The sequence below is a fragment of the Equus przewalskii genome, chromosome 10, assembly GCF_037783145.1.
Source record: "Equus przewalskii isolate Varuska chromosome 10, EquPr2, whole genome shotgun sequence".
Lineage (NCBI taxonomy): Eukaryota > Metazoa > Chordata > Mammalia > Perissodactyla > Equidae > Equus > Equus przewalskii.
The window spans coordinates 25236549-25253870 of record NC_091840.1 but is presented as its reverse complement, the minus strand read 5'-3'; the positions used below and the strand labels follow the sequence as shown (position 1 = coordinate 25253870).

General features: G+C 41.1%; 1 protein-coding gene across 4 annotated transcripts in view; it reads left to right on the top strand.

Moving 5' to 3' along the window:
- Positions 1–1195: 1195 nt before the first annotated feature.
- ZNF652 (zinc finger protein 652) overlaps positions 1196–17322 on the top strand; it is a 54563-nt gene continuing 38436 nt past the window's right edge. Inside the window, exon 1 of one of the 4 annotated variants that reach the window (XM_070560634.1) lies at positions 1196–1604. The gene's annotated coding sequence lies outside the window, so the exon portion shown is untranslated. Of the gene's footprint in view, positions 2544–4489; positions 4826–17322 lie in introns of those variants that run through there. The other 3 variants (XM_008520368.2, XM_070560637.1, XM_070560636.1) reach the window with 3 other exon arrangements.

Here is a 17322-nt window from a genome sequence, read left to right as displayed (position 1 = left end):
CAAGGACAGAGTTAGCCCTTGAACCCCTTTATTTATAAAGTTTGCATCTCTTCCTTAACCTTGTCCCAGACTTGGGTCATTTTACTCCCTGCAGGAATTTTTTTTGGGGTGGAGGTACTATTTTGGCGAGAAGTAGCTGCATCTGTATTGAAAATGTTTAGAGAGGTCAGCCTTAGTGTGAGAGCATTTGTAAAGTGTGCTTTTAATAATGGAAGGAGGATAAGGAGTTCCAATTAAGACAAGATTTGGAAAACATTAGGGCAGTTTGGTTTGTGGCAGGGAGAAGGTCATGCTAACCTCAGGCAGTGTCTTGGGTCTTCTCCACCTAGGCCTTCACCTTGCCTGGTTCACTCCCCCTCTCTGTACTCCATGTACTTTCATTTCTGGACAGCCTCTTTTGGCTCTGAACTTGGATAAATGCTACCTTGTTAGCTAATAGTACCATTAATTATATTAATGATTAATAGCTAATTAGTCATAATGCTGTAATACTTACAGTGGAGGCTTCCTTTCTTGCAGCAGCTCTGTGTCTCAAGCGCACACATCCCCTTCCCTATTCCTGGCCGCAGAGCACGCGCCGCTCTAAATTTGTTTTTCTGACCACTCTGCCAATCTCTAAATTTCTCGTTTTTATCAGCTGTCTCGTTCATCTGGCGAATGACCACCACTGCTCATATTTTGCCTCCTTTATTTCTGTCCTCTGTCACTCAAACTGCCCTCCAGGAATCAGGAGACCACAGTCCAGACTTTTGTTTTACTTTATTTCATAAACCAAAGGCTCTTTTACTGCTCAATTTCTCTTGGGCCTACTTTTCTACTTTCGGCCTCCTCTCCTCTCTTTACCTTTCCCTAATCCTAACCCGCCCCCGATTTCGCGCAGTCCCACACCCCCTGCCCAAAGCTCCCTCCCCTTCTCGGTTTTGCCTTCCTTTCAGCAACCACGCCCCCAGACCCCGGGAGAGCGGTGCGCACGCGCAGTCCACGCCTTTACCTGGGCGCTCGGGAGTGGGCGGAGTGGGGGGAGGGCGGGGGTGGAGCGGGAGTCGGCGGTTCTGTGGGCGGCGGGGCGCTCGCACAGTGGCAGGAGGGAGAAAAGGTGCGCCGGGGCGGCCCGAGGGGCTGCGCATGCGCGCCGCCGCGCCCAGCGGCCGGGATGCCGGGGGGCGGGCGGAGGGAGGTGTCGGGATCCCTGTTGGGCGGGGGGGCCGGGGAGGGAAAGGGCCGCGGGCGCGCGCGCGCTCTCGCCGCCGCTCGCCCTCCCTCCCTGCCCCCTCTCCGCACACACATCCACACACGCACACCCCCTCCCCTGCCTCCCTCCCCGCGCGCCGCCCGCCCCGCCGGCCCCGCTCGCCCTCGCGCGCTCGGAAGGGAGTCGCGAGACGTCGGAGCGGCGGCCACGTAGCTCTGCGGCGGCGGCGGCGGCGGCGGCGGCGGCCGAGGCCGGGTCTGCGGAGCGGCCCTGAGGACAGACGTTGGGCGGGGGGGGAGGGGCCGGCCCGGCCGGCGGTTGTTACTCGAGCGCCGCGGCTACAGGGCCCCGCCGCAGGGATGGACCGCCGTGGCGGCGGTCGGGGCGGCGGAGGCGGAGGCGGCCGGCCCGGGTGAGTAGGAGCCCCTGCCCCCACGCACACGCCAGCGTCGCGGCTGCGCCCCTCGCCGCAGCCCTTCCTCTCTGCAGCCCGCCGGGCCGGCCAGGGCTCTGGGCGCCGGGATAACCCTTCGCCGAGGCAGCTGCGTGCGCTAGGCCGGAGCAGCCCCCATCCGGCGCGGAGGCCCGGGGCGCTGCGCTCTTCTGGCCCCGAGCCTGGGCCCGGGGCGCCCGCTTCTGCCCCCTCGTGCCCTCTCTCTCGGACCCGGGCTGGGCTCCAGTTTTGCAGAGAAAGTCTGCTCGCCCGAGGCCCGAGGGGAGGCTGGGGTTGCACCGGTTAGCGGGTCGAGGGGAGGCTTGCACCGGTCCTCCTGCGAGCATTCTCGTGCCCTGCAGCTGGTGGCTTACACCCACTGCCTCCCCCGCCCTGCGGTTGTGCTCAAACCTCCAGCCCCCGGGAGTATTGTGCCGCCCGAGATAAAATGCATCTAGTGTACACCCGCTCAACATTCACCCCAGAGGGTAATGCAGACCTTTCTCCACCCCCACCCTCTCCTCCCCTCCAATCAGGCTCTACTTAAGATTGTTAGATGAGAGACATTAAAGGTAGCGACACCCCCGTTATATCTGCATATAACCTGTTCATTGTCGAGAGAATGTAGAAATGGATAAATCCAGTAGAAATGATAAATGCCCCTGCCTCACCCTCGAAGTCTGTCTTCACGGTTTAAGATCCCATATGCTCTTTGAAGAGGGCCAGTCTTTGATCGCATCTAGTACATCCCTCCCCCACAACACACACATACACACACACACACTTCCTGATTGCCGAGCAGAGCAACCCCTGTCATCGCGAATCCATTGTCAGGAATGGCTTGTGCCAGTCAAAGGAATGTGCCTTTGCCTTTGGAAAAGGGTGCTTTCCACAACCATGTTCTCAGGATGTGCCTGCGTGAGTTTATCTTTGATTGTCCTCATGTTCAAGCCTCATTCTCATAGTACTAATCTTATATGCATCTCCCGTGTACCCTCAGTAATACCTGAGTGATGCTTTTTTTCCCCGGTTAATGAGGTACATAGGGTGCGTGGGAATTTTATTTGTTTTGTAGTAATGTTTAACATCTTTGGTCAAGGCATGGTAAATAAATAGGGTAATATTTTGGGAAGAATGTCTGTATTTTTTTTCCAGAAATGGCCAGGCCCGTATTGTTCTGGGAATGGCAACTAGCAACATGCTTTGTTGACAACATGTGTATGCTTAGGGAATGGAGAGCTGCTGTGGCTGGCGTGTGTGTGTGTGTGTGTGTGTGTGTGTGTGTGTGTGTGTGTGTGTGTGTGTGCCGAACGCAGGTGATGTTCCCGTGTGGGGCTGATTTGAGAGTGGTGAGCTGTACTGTGATGGGCAGTGCTGGCAGGCAGCTTGGTGGTTTGTATCAGGACTGTGCACATGCGTTCAGATAGGCACTACCTGTAGTATAATTCTGTTTAAAATGTTCACGGATGAGTTTTAGTGATCCTGGAAATGTCTGCTTCAGCGGTTCTTAGCCATTCTTTGGGGGCCCTGTTCTCCTTGAAATAGACATAACGTGATTTTGTCTGCATTTAAGGTCATCTTGAAGCCGGTTCTGAGACCTCAGGGTAAGACCTGTCTTATGCAAAAGTGAAAGGAACTTGAGTTTTGTGTTTTACTTTGTTTTGTTTTGTTTCCTCTTAAGGATTGGCATTACTTGGGTCCTGAGCAATAAGCAACAAAGTAGATTATATATGTATCTTTGTGTTTTCTTCTTTGATTACAGTGAGTTAGGTAACTGTTAGGTATCCTTTCCCTGTCTTCCTGTGAAGGAGATATATGTGAGTTTCAGAAAAACTTAAAATTGGAGTCAAAGTAATCTGTCTAAATTTGACCAAGTGATAGTGTTCCTTGCACTGTTTTCTAAACGTAGCAGATTTCAACAGCAGTGTCAGTGGTCTGTTTCATGATGCCTATCTGGCATCTTTAAGTGTTGGTTGAGGTTGATCTGATCTCTTAAAAGAAGACTTTATGATTCCTGTAGTAGAGCACCTCCTTTGTGAAGAAGATTTTTTCAGCTTTGTTAAGTGTGATTTCGTGTCTATATTCCGGGTGGAATTACCGTCAGAATCATCCATTTTTAAATTGTGTTTCAATGGAAGCATTTTCATTGTAGTTAGGGCAGTCAATCCCTGTGTTTAGAATCTAGAACTAGGGAGGTGACACCATTCTATCAATAACAAGGGGATACATATCAGCTATTCTGATTTAGATCACTCTGCACCCAGCTTTTGCCTTCTGATCATATTTCAATCAAGAGACATTTATTCCACCTTGCGATAGAGCCATGATGGGCAGTGGCATTCAGGAAGCACAGTCCCCAGCTCTCCAGGAGCTTACGGTTCTGACGATATTTTTCACTTAAAGAATCCTTCGAGACCTTCATATTTTTTGCATTTTGGGGGTCCTGAGGCTAAGGAGTTCATGGTATGAACAGCTTTTTGGGAGGCAAAGGAGCCTTGGAATCTTGCATGGAACCTGTTCCACACACCTGAAGAACAGCATTCATTCTAATAATTATGCTGTGTATGCTACAGAGTTTGAAAGCACGCTGAGATTGCAAATAACATGTATTTTTATTATCTAATAAACATGCTTGAAGTGGCTTACATTACAGGTTATATTTTTGTTCATGTCATGCCTGAAGTTTTATTGTCGGAAATTATTTGCCTATCCTAAACCCAAACCATTTTCAAAGTTGCAAATATGTTACTTTTCTTTGTCAGCGTCGAATGTGACAGATCTTTAAAATCTCAGGGGACATTGTGCTTCCTTAATTTAATATTGCAGAACCTCTTCTAACCAGTCGCTTACCTATTTAAACACCCACACACCACAGAACAGCTGATCATGTAACACAGATGGCTGTGAGAGCAGCATTCTCTCTGCCAGATTCAGAACTTGGAAACTGGAAAACAATTGCACGGCAATGAAACGCTTAAGGAGTAGTGGTGCCAGCAGCTCACTCTCATTAATACAAGCTTGCTTTAGTTTCTTCAGCAGTCTTCTTCAGACACCCTTCCCTTAGGAGGTTTCAGCTCAGCAGCTCCTACTCAAGGGAAACAGCACCTACTTTCTGCAACTGTGGCCTCAAGATCTGATTCGTGACACCCGGAGCTGTTTCCATTTCTGCTCTTAAATATGGGAAGTAATCTTGTAGTGTGGTAAGAAAAATACTTTTCAAGTCTGTAGAAAAAAGTTGATTAGTAATGCTACTGATGTGATTTTGTTTTTGAGTGTCTGAAGCCTGTCGAAGAAGTAAACTGTAAAAGTGAATTGTTAAGAAAAACCCACCCTTTTCTCAAGGGTTTTGGTTAATTTCACCAAAAATGTGAATGTACTCCTGAGTTTCATTTCCCTTGTTCTAAAAAGTCAGTTGAGAGACAGCCAACAACAGAAAAAACTTGTGGATTCTCTTGTATTTTGAATCATAGCCATTGGAACTAGTTATTCCAAAGGAGGTGACAGTATTTCCTCGCTGGGACCTCTTGGGTCTTGTGCTATGGTTTTAGGTATGATGTTTTTCTCAGCTGTTGTCATCATTTCAGACAGCACTGGAATTTACTTCGATAGAGGTGAGCTGGTGTTGCAGTTAGTGACTTTAGCTGAAAGAAGATCAGGAAGACAGTTCTTTGGAGCCAGGCAGAGAACTAGGTTTGAATCCCAGCTCCACCATTTATTGGCTTTATGGGCTTGGGTAAGTCATCTTGACCTCTCCGTTCTCAGTTTCCTCGTCAGCAGAATGGGATTTGTTATGAGGATTAGGGATAATACCTGCAAGCTTCTAGCACAGTTCCTGGCACATGGATGTATTAAGGACTCAATAAATGCTAAGACATGGGTGATGCGGGAGTGAAACTACGGATCATTTTGGCTTGTAAGATTTAGAAGTTTGGCGCTGTGATCTGCATGCTTTCATTTGTGCAGATTTGGGCTGAAAAAATTGCAAATGTTTGACTTGGAGCATACCTAAGTCTTGCAGGTACAGTGTGCTTATTGGAACTTTGATTTGTTGCTCTATGGCTGGCTGAACTTGGTGGAGACAATAAAACTTAGCTCCAAATTCTACAGTGTTACCCACAGGCTGTGCTTGTTTTAAGCCTATTCAGAGCTTATGTGGTGAAAGGGGTGTTTTAGTACATTAACATATCTCAATGAGTTCTGTGTCCAGAGATGAATCACGTGCAAAGCCTTGTATAAATTTTCATGGTTAATGCAATCCGTAAAGTGCTTGGTAGAATCAGTGAAGACATCAGATGCTTATTTTAGTTAATCTGTTTGTTTACATAGCAGTTATTTTTGATTTTTAAAAACTCTGGTGAACGTTTTCTCTTCAAGAATTCCCATTGCTCCTCTGAGGTTAGATCATAAACTGTTACTAGGGCTATAGGTTTGAGTGCCTTAGACATTTTCGCTTTGGTAGGTAAAGGAGAGAAAAATAAGGTCCCTTTACCTGTCAGATTTTATCGACTCTCCACTTTAGACCTATGCTTATGGATTGTGTGTGTAGTTCCTAGCCTTGTTTTTAGCCAAAAAGGCAGTTTTAAGGTAAAATATGACATTATCTACTTCCTTTTTAAACAGAGTTTAAGAGATCGATTTCTTTGAAAAGTAGATTCAAGGGCATGAATATAGTTTTATTCAGTGCATAGAGTTTTTAAAGTAGGATTTCTTGAGTTCTATAGAATTAAACTCTTCTGTCATTTTTGCAGGATATCGCTGTGATAAGTCTGTGAACCCACTAGAGTTACCTAGAGACTTTTCAGATAAGGGAGACACATGAGTAATGCACTGGGGTTTACTTCAAGGGAATCTGCTAATCCTTATTTTCTTTTATTATTGAGCCACCTACGGGCTTGCCCATCATTGGAATCAGTCGCTAGTATTGGGTTGCTGATAAAGAGGGATTGGCAAATAATGTTCTTAGACTCGCCTTAGATTTCTGCAGGACTCTTGAAAAAACGTAATCTTGGCCAGAATATAGAATAATAGCAGCACTTATTCTATGTGGACCCAGGCTGACTAAACAAAACTTAGATGATTGAGTTATCTGTTTTTTTCTTGACTATAGTACATTTTGCTAAGTAAACTTTTTCTTGATGGGGGGGGTGAGTGCTATTTTTTTTTAACTATTATTTTTTCTGATTAAATGGTCTAGCAGATAGCTAGTTGCTTCTGTCAGTTTCTTGATAACCCAGTCAGTGCGTGGTCAGAAGGGATCATTGGAAGAGAACAGAAATGGAAATGATGCGGAGAACGGCTCCCGAGTCTGATTTCTTGTCTTTACTGTGCATGTGGCACCACGGGGTTATGACTCTTAGCTGGGTTTCCCAAAGATGCATGGCGTTTGCACGGCATTGGGTGATTCCTTTCATCTTTGATGCTAGTGGGGAGTATAGTCTGTAACACATTTATGCTTTTCAGCTTTGGAATTTTGATTGAGTTTGGGATGCGATGGAACGTAACTTCCTAATTAGACCGTGTGACCTACAAAATGAGATTGATAACTAGACCCTTAGGAACTGTTTTGAATGTATCATTTTAGTATATCTGAAGTAATATTAGTGGCCTATGAGTATTGAAACACATGGTAAAGTGTTTCTGTTTGTTTTTTTTTAAGGGGGTGGCAACGAGTGTTTGAGCTCAATTTTGTGGATAAATCTGTATTTTTTCCCAATTCCTCTTAAGACTGTGACTCAGATGCCCAGGGATCTTTCCTGTGTTGGTACACTACCAGAGCTGGGGTTTGACATTACTGTGCCTGAGGGAGCCTCCTGGGAGAGAGCCCTACAGTTTTCTTTTTAGGATAGATTCATTTAAGTTAACTCAGCAAAACCTAAATGTGCATCAATGTAGAAGTGGTTAAATAAATTAGAGTATATTCATACAATAGAATACATTTTATATAGGTACAAAAAGAATGAGGGAAACTCTTGATGGATTGCTATGGAAACTCTCTAAGCGACATGTACGTGGAATACAGTATATACTCATTCGTGTGTGCTTCCTTAGCTCAAAACTATAAGATTCACCCATCTTGTTGGTGTAACAATAATTACTTTTATTCTCATATAATATTCCATTATATGCGTATGTCATACTTTATTTTTCATTCTACCATTGATGGACATTTAGGTTGTTTCTGGCTTGGGCTATTGTGAGTAATGCTGCTCTAGTCACTATGTTCTCTTCCGTACTTAACATTTTTGATCCATGTGAATGTATACCTATTAAATAATTTTTTTTAATTTGAAAAGTATCCCCTAGCTGATCTATAGGAAAATTATAGTGTCCTATTCTAAAGAAAATATTGAAATATTTAGTGGGGCAAAATAACTTCAAACCTTTTTTTAGTACATTCTCAAAGATCTAGCTGGAATTTTCACAGTATTAAGAGAATTCCCCAGTCAACCTAAGAGCAAACTCCATATTCTTTTATCCTTCGATTAAAGAGGGGTTAAAAATGATGGAAAATGTGTTAAAAATAATTACAACTCTTGAAAGATTTGTTTTTGTAACTGCTGAGTATTTCTTTTACTGACTCATTTCGTAAGATTGAAATCACAATCCTTCTTGCATTGCTAATTATTAAAAATTTTTATTTAATGTACTTTTTATAATGGCTGTATATTCAAACTTTTTGAAACCCAAAGTTTTAAACAAATAGCAACATGAAGAACTTACTTAAATATAGTGAACCTTGTTTTGCGTACTTTGAAATTTGTTAGACTTGTCAACCGGTTGGTTGGTGGTACGTAATTGTGTGTACCCCTGCACTTTAACAACTGCTAAGGCATTGTCGTTTCTATTAAAAACTGCATTTGATCACATCTTTTGCTTTAATTGCAGTAATGTCATTTCCCCCCTCTTTTTGCCCAAACATGGAAATAATGACTAAAGTATAAACCTGTAAAGCAGTGGTTCTCAACCACGGGTGATTTTGCCTCCAGGGGACATTAGGCAATGTCTGGAGATATCTTTAATTGTCACGAGTGGGGCCAGGGTGTGCTGCTGGCATCTAGTGGGTAGAGCCCAGGATGCTGCTAAACATCCTCCAGTGCACAGAACTGTGCCCCACAGTGAGAAGTATCTGGTCTAAAATGCCAGCTGTGCTGAGGCTGAGAGCCCCTGCTATAAAGCAGCTTGCCTAAACTGATGCTACTGGACAGGTAGCAATTTTAGCGTTGACTTAGTTAGATTTAGCACATGAAACTCAGTTTATCTAGTCTGGAGAAGAAATAAGCTACGTAATTTTCTAAATAGTAGTGGATTTTAAATATGAAGACTGATTTTGGTATAGTTTTAGTGGAGGAGTCATCTTTTTAAAAATAGGCTATTTATAGTCTCCTAGTGAGTAAAGCCAGATTATCTTGGAATATAACTCTTATCTAAAAGGCTATTCACAAAGAGAAAGTCTTTATATATATTATCAAAGCAAAGACTTTTAGGGGTGTAGTTTTTTCAAAAGCAGATACATTTTTACTTTTATGATCCTAATGTGTATCTTACTCTGCTCTAAAGGAAAATATTTGGTTGTTTGACATAAAATATGTCTAAATCTTGTATAATATGGTAAGTTAAAAAAACCCTTAATATTGCTAAGTGAGAAAATATTTAAATTAAATTTGGAAAATATATGCATAGTAGAAAAACTATTTTCTAATTTCAAAAGGCTAGTTTCTTCCTTCCAGGTAGTAGTAAAGAAGGTATGGTCTTCTGCATCTATTCCAACTTGTCAGATATCACAGCAGTATTCAACAGAGAGTTTGTTCTGCCTTCCAGCCTCTCCTCAACCTTTTGGTCACCTCAAATGGAAAGTCAGATTTTTCTTTTCCTTTAGAGATGACTTACGTCTCTGAAGTCAGGTGGTGCGGCGAGCAGTACGAGACGTGTCCACAGAGGCCAGCTGTTGCAGGGTCAGACTGTTCTAGCTCGAGCCCTGTTGTTTATTTAATTCCCCACAGCACTGTTTCTCAGACTTTCTGACCATGATCCACAGTAAGAAGCAGTGTGTGTGTGCCCGAGGGTGTCACTCACGTTCATACCCCCACCCCCACCCGAAACACAAGCTTCGTGAGGCAGTACTGACCCTTACTATCTGTGAGGCAGTCTCTTATTTTTCATTCTTCTGTTTCATTTTTAAAGATTGGACTGGGACAGGCAGTTTGAAAATCACTGCCTTATATAGTGCTTAACAAAAAACGTTTTCTTGAAGTAGGTGCTAAGCAAATGCTTACTGGGTTAAATGGGGGTGGGGGAAGTGATAAAATTAAAAGCTATGCTTAGAGGTATGAGTTTGAGGTAGAGAGCAAAGAAATGTGGCATGAAGGAAATCAATATATATATGACCTTACTTGCTCCATATAGACGGGTAAGTCTTAACTACCCGAACCTCTGGAAGGATTGAGGTTGGATCCTCCTTCTGCCCAGCATTTAAGCTATGGTCTTCTAATAGGTGGTACACCTACTATTGCTTCATAAACATACACATGCACGCACGCATACACTGTCTACCTGTTTATTCATTAAGTTAGGTAGAACTGAGAGGATTAATGAATATATAGACAGACTTTTCTATAGTCTAACCTTCTTTAACACAGAGCCTGGTTTAAACAATAATTTACTTGTGTAGAGTGGTTACAGAATAAAAATACAGCAAGGACTCTGTAGTGAATGTAGTTTACCCCTGTGTGAAAATCAGACTCTGGGCTGGGCTGTATTTCAGAGACAGCTCTATCAGGAAAGCAGTCTCCAGAGACGAACTTTAGAAGTTATTTGATTGGAGGTGTCTTTCGTTTCTATACCCAAAGTTAGATATAGTGTATATGTCTATTTGTTTATTAACAAACCCTTACATAGCATTTACCATTTAATCCTCATATAACCCTTTGAAGTAGGTATTATTACCCCATTTTACCAACAGGGAAATAGAGACAAAGTAAGGTTATGTAACCTGCCAAGTTGAATGTATTCTTTTCTTGGCATTGGGATTTTGTAAGAAAAGACCCATTAGATCATTTTATTTTGCTAATTGAAAATTAATTTTAAAAAATAGAATTTAAAAATTCATAAATATTTCTGGGTTTAGAAACCAGAGACTAAGTCAGTTTTAATTTTTTTTTTCCTCCCCAAAGCCCCAGTACATAGTTGTATATCCTAGTTGTAAGTGATTCTAGTTCTTCTATGTGGGATGCCACCACAGCATGGCTTGATGAGTGGTGTGTAGGTCTGTGCCCAGGATCTGAACTGATGAACCCGGGCTGCTGAAGCACAGCGCACAAACTTAACCACTCGGTCAAGGGGCTGGCCCCCATTTGTTTTAATTTTAAAATTAACGTTCAGTAAAACTGACGTTTTCGTGTGTGTACATTTCTAAGAATATGAGTACATGTATAGATTCATGTAACCACCACCACAATCAGGATACAGAACAGTTCCATCACCCCAGAACACTCCCTCTTACCATCCCTTTGCATTCATACCCTTCCCCATCCTCTGCCCTGGCAACCGTTCATCTGTTGTCCATTACTCCAGTATTGTCTTTGGAGAAAGTTATATAAGAGGGATCATAAAGTATGTAACCTTTTGAGACTGGCTTTTTTCACTGGGTATAATGCCTTTGAGATTCATGCAAGTTTTTGTGTGTATCAACAGTTGTTCCTTTTTATTTCCAAGTAATATTCCATCGTGTGCATGTATCACAGATTATCACCAGTTGGAGGACATTTGGATTGTTTCCAGGTTTTGATGATTAGGAACAGAAGCCACTATAAACATTCATGGACAGGTTTTTGGGTGAATATAAGTTTTCTTTTCTCTAGAGTAAATACCTAGGAGTGGGGTTGCTGGGTCATGCGGCGTGTATATTTAACTTTAGAGGAAACTGCCAAACTGTTTTCCAGAGTGACTCTGCTCTTTTGCACCCCCACCAGAAACATATGAAAGTTCCAGTAGTTGTTCTGCATCTTTGTCAGCACTTGATATTGTCAATATTTTTTATTTTAGCCATTCTCATAGGTATGTAGAAATAATTTATTTTGAGACTTATGACCAGAATCTGGTGCTAGACCCAGTTCTGCCATCAGCTAACTGTTGACCTTAGAGAAGCCATTTAACTTTTCTGAGCCTCTTGTTTTCTCATCTCTCATATAATAGACAATATTGAATGCATTATAAGTTCTCTTACAGCTCCCGAGTTCTTTGGTAGGGAAAGAGACACCCTTGGCAAGAGGACAGATTAGTGTTTGTGCAAAAAAATCTATTGACTCATCTGGTCAGCTAAAGTGCAAACATTGTAAGCAGTATACATATTTATAAACAGAATCCATATGAAATAACTAGATATTTATAACTATAATTTATCCTTTGGAGCTAAACATAATAATACTGTGATGGTGTGTATCATGTCTATGTGCTAAAATTGTGTAGCTAACGTTGCAGTTAACATCGACAACCTAGAGTCTTTTTGGCTAATGTCTGATGTTTTTACCTTTCTAGGGTTATAGTTTACAGTAAGTTTAATAACTATTTTGCCATTTTCTGTCATAATAGGGGTCAATTTTTTTTTTTTTGATTGCACATTTAGGTACTTCTCCTTAGTGTCTCATTTGAGTGAGAAACAAATTGTTTCTATATAGCATTAAAAAGAATAGCTTTATTATTTTTCTAAAAATTTACATGCTTATTTAAAACTATTTAAAGATTACAGAAAAATATAAAGAAAAAAATAGCAGTGTCTCCTTCCCCACCCTGAGCCCTGTTCTGAGATAGCTCTCAACATGCATGTACATGTGCATATACGTGCAAGCATGGCTTTACCTAATGAGATTGCGTGATCTCCTTCCCACATGTTCTTTAGTCTTTTTGTTTCATCTGGACATATTTCTGTGTCAGTTAATATAAACCTGTATCATGATTTGGATGGCTACATGGTATGCCAGTAAGTCTGTGTGTTATTTATGTTTCCAGTTTTTTGTTATATTAAATAGTGCTGTAATCAATGCCCTTGTATACATATCTTTTTATGTTTCTGCTAATATGTTCTAATGCTGAATTCTTGATAACGAGATCCAAAAATGTGTACATTTCACACTTAGGAAAATAGTACTGAACTGCTCCAAGGAAGGTTATTCCATATTCACATAGCATTACAAGCTCTAGTTGGCCATGCCAGTTAGTGTCAGAAGTCAGTTAGCTTATCTTGGCATTAGCCAGTTGGGGATTTAAGCCAGAAAACATATCTACACATGTTTGTATGTGGATCCTGCTGAAAAAACCCAGCCCATTTGCTAATTGATAGTCCTTACCACGTAAACCTGAGAAAACTTCAAAGCTTAAAAAAAGTCAGTTTAAAAACAATGCCTTGAGAAAAATAAACTGATAAAGCAACTTTTTAAATTCAAATAAAATGTTTTGATTAAAGTGGTTATAACTTAATTTGTGTTATCCCAGTAGGTTCTCTTCTTAAAAAATTTCAAATTTTAAATTTTGGAATAGTTTTAGATTTACAAAAAAGTTGCAAAGAGAATACGTGTATACCCCTCATCCAGTTCCCCTTATTGTAAAGTCTTATGTAAACTAAGAGACTAACACTGGTATATTACCAATATATTACAACATTGCTATATCAGCTTAACCCCAAATTTAACTCAGATTTCAGTAGTTTTTCAACTAATATCCTTTTCCTGTTTGGAAATGTCCTAAATCAATGTTTTATTTATTTATTTATTTGTTTGTTTGTTTATTCATTCATTCATTCATTCATTTTTGCTAAGGAAGATTTGCCCTGAGCTAACATCTGTTGCCAGTCCTCCTATATTTTGCATGTGAGCTGCTGCCACAGCGTGGCCACTGATGGAGCAGTGGTGCAGGTCCATGCCCTGGTGCAGGTCCGTATCTGGGAACCAAACCTTGGCTGCTGAAGCAGAGTGCACTAAACTCAACTGCCAGACCACCAGGGCTGGCCCCTAAATCAGGCTTTTAAATTCTGTACTTAAATAAGACTGAATATCTGTTCATAGATAAATTTTAGTCATGCATTGTACATATGTATATACTGTTTATAATATATCAAGATCTCTGTATTTGTTTAAACAAATTTAAGTTACCTTTGAAAGTTATCTTTTGACATTCACAGACAGTTCTGCCCAAGGCCCTTTTGGGGTAGGGTTGAAGATCTTTTTCCCCACCCTTCTTGTGCTCTGTGCAAAAGCATTTATAACATTGATGAGTGTAGCTCTTCGCCAGTGGTACCCTTTTCAGCACAGTTACGAATCCCTGTCTCCAGGAGCATGTGGAAAATAGCCACCTTTTGTTTACTAGGGAATGAACTGGACTGTTAATCTTAAGTAATGGTCACGAGTCTAGTATGCCGATGGTTTCTCTGTCCATAATTTCTTGCTCTGAGGGACTTTAAGTATTATATGGTTCTTGAAGGAGGAAGATTCTGGCCTTGAGGCAGAATACTGTTAAGGATAGAGTCGTACGTGGGTATTTTTCACTCAACACTCGCTACTGTAAAGAACCCCTCCTGGGGCAAACGATGGCATCCAAACCCACTATGTGCATTTGAATCATTCCTTGAAACAGTTTAGTTTATGGAAGAGGAGGAAGAAATTGGCAACATCAAGTAGGTATGGATTTTTAAAAATCACTTTCCTCCCAGCCTAAATGGAATTCTTAAGTATTCCTTCCATTAGCATACCATACTTTTTAAAAAGAAAAGAAATCCTTAAGCATTCTAGGAAACAAAAATGGTGATCAAGAAACGCTTCAAGAAGAAGGTGCGTTTGAGCTGGCTCTTGAAAGATGTCTAGGACTTTATAATTGTGTCTGCGGGGTTGGAGGGGGTGTTCCAGGTAGAAGGAACGAATGGCATAGTCAAAGATTTAGAGGTAGAAAAAGCCAAGGATGTGCGGTGGGAGAGGAGGACGTGGGAGCCACGTCAGTTGGCTGTTGAAGAAGTCAGTTGGGCTCAGATGGGGGGGCGTTTTTGAATGCTTTGCTAATAAGGAGTTGTACTTTATTCCAAGGCTCCAGAGACCAATAAAGGTTTTGTAGCTAGAGAGTTACGTGATCCAGATTCTTTAGGAAAATGTAGTTCAGAAGATCACTGTGTAAAGTGGTTTGAAAGAGGGAGTCAGAAAGGTTAGAATCTGTGTATAAGGTGATGAGCGCCTGGTATTGGGAGGTTACGTTAGCAGTTGGAACAGGGAGGGCGGGGCAGTTTTTGAAAACAGGGCTTGGTTCATCAGATACTGGGGTAAGGTAGAGGGAACAGCCAGAAGTGAACGTGAGATTCGGTGCCTCAGTCAGAGGCTGTAGCTGCTTTCTTTGGATCTTCCACAGACTTGGCCATAAAATAAGAACTTCAAATCAATACCATCCTAGAACTGAGGAGAAGAATGTAGCATTCTTGTTTTAGAAAAAAACGTGCAGTTTAGAATTGAGGATACATGATATTTGCTGACTCAGGATGGAGGGAACAAACCAGGGAAGGAGGAAGATGGTTTTCGTTTAACGGTGAGAGCTGTGGTTGTGGCCTGTGCGTGCGTCTGAGTTTTATTCAGTGAAATGCCTCAGACCATTGTGCTTACGGTAACACCACCACCACAACGCTGGCTGAGGAGGAAGAGAGACCTGGGTACTCCATGGTACAGCAAATTCAGAAAACCATCTAAAATGGTCTTCGGCTCACTCTGAACTCTCTCTCTCTCTAAACATATTCTTTGGATAATGGTCTCTTAGTTGGACCTGTGTATATGAGGGTGGTGGAACGTGATGTGTAGTATTTTAGCTGGAGAGCACATAGAAAGCAGCTTTTATACCAGAGCCTACTGAAACATTAGCTATGCGCTCGAGCAATACAGATCTAACACCTTACCTGTAGCCAGATCTACATAGTGAGTTCCACATGAAAACCAAAGAAGTTTTGGTTTGGTTTTATTGTTCCATCCTTGAAAAATTAAAGGTTGAATTTGTGTCTGGGATACAGTAGTGGCTACTGTCCAGAAGGTTGGACTCTAATCTTGACTGAGTGATGGTCTTACTAGGCAAATTGTTTTACTTCTAACATGTTTAATTTTTCTTTTATACTTTTGATCATTATGTGATAGCATAATTGGGATTAAAGTTTTATTAAATCATAAGTATACCATATTGCTTACATTATAGTTTTAGAGATATGAAATGTAAGCTGCATAAAGAGAAAATTAAATATAGTCATAATACGGAAGGATTTTTCACTGTTTTACTTTGTCTGTAATTCCTTAGTCATATCAAAAAGTTAACTTAGATTTAGTTGTAGTTGTTATAAAATACTTTTTCTCTTCATTGTTATCAGGTTATAATGTCCTGTATGTTTCTAAACTATGATATTATTTCTGATCTTTCCAAAGAGGTAATACTGCTTTTGAAAAAAATCTTTTTATATTATAGAAATACTCAAATACAAAAAAAAAGAAAGTATGATGAACCTAGTATACTCGTCTCCCAGCTTCAACAATTATCAATACGTGGCCAATCTTGTTTCCTATATATCCATCCTCACTACACTCCCCTCCTTCCAATTACTTTGAAGCAATTAGACATCATATTATATATACATATATACATATATATTTTTATAAATATAAGAATTCTTTTTTAAAAAGACAACAATGCCATTGTTACTCTAAAAGTCTTACCGAATGTCATTAAGTATTCATCTGGTGTTTATGTTTCCCAGCTGACTCATAATTGTTTTTTGTTTGTTTTTTTAACATTCAGACATATGCTAGAAGGTTGAATTAGGATCCAAAGAAGGGTAGTTGGTGAATGTGTTTGTTAAGTCTCTTTAAATCCATGGGTTCTCCTTCCTTTCCTCTCTTTTTTTTTTTTTCCTTGCAGTTTTTGTTGACGAATCCAGATTACTTGTTGTATAGTTTCCCATGGTCTGGATTTTGCTAATTGCATCCATGTGGTGTCATTTAATATGTTCCTCAACCCCTTTTATTTCCTGTAAATTGGGCTTTAGATCTACTGATTTGATCAGATTAAGGTTCAGTTTTTCTTGTGGGTGTAGGGTAGAACTATTTAATAGGTGGTGGCATGTAATTCCACCAGGAGACATACAGTGCTGGTGGTTTCTTTTTTGGTACTGTTATCAGCCATTAATGATCTTTGCCTATGTCTGTTAATTCATTCGGGCTTTCAAAATGATGTCTAATACTGTAATTTCTTCTTCAGTTATTACCTGGAATGCTTACTACAGAAAGAAATTTCCCCTCAACAAGTATTTTCCTTAAGGTACAGAACTGATAGGAATGGCAGACCAAATGCTTGATTCTTGCCCTGCACTTAGCAGTTTTCGAGAGACTGAGTTGGTTCTCTTAGCGTCCTCTAAAAATGACCAGGGGATTTAAGTGTATTTGATGTGTTTCATTCCACCACTGTTACTAATCCTTGTTGATACTCAGTTGTCCTACCTTTGTCCATTAGGAGCTTATCAGGCTGGCTTCTGAGTCTCTTTGACACAACCCTGGTAGTCTTTGATGGCTTCCTTGCTTTCCATTGTGACAAGATGTTCCAGATTCACCTCGTACATTTCCTTTTGGTGGGAAAATATCTGGAAACCACAATATGTTCTCAGTACTGAGCTAGACACAGGCTAGAATGTTAAAGT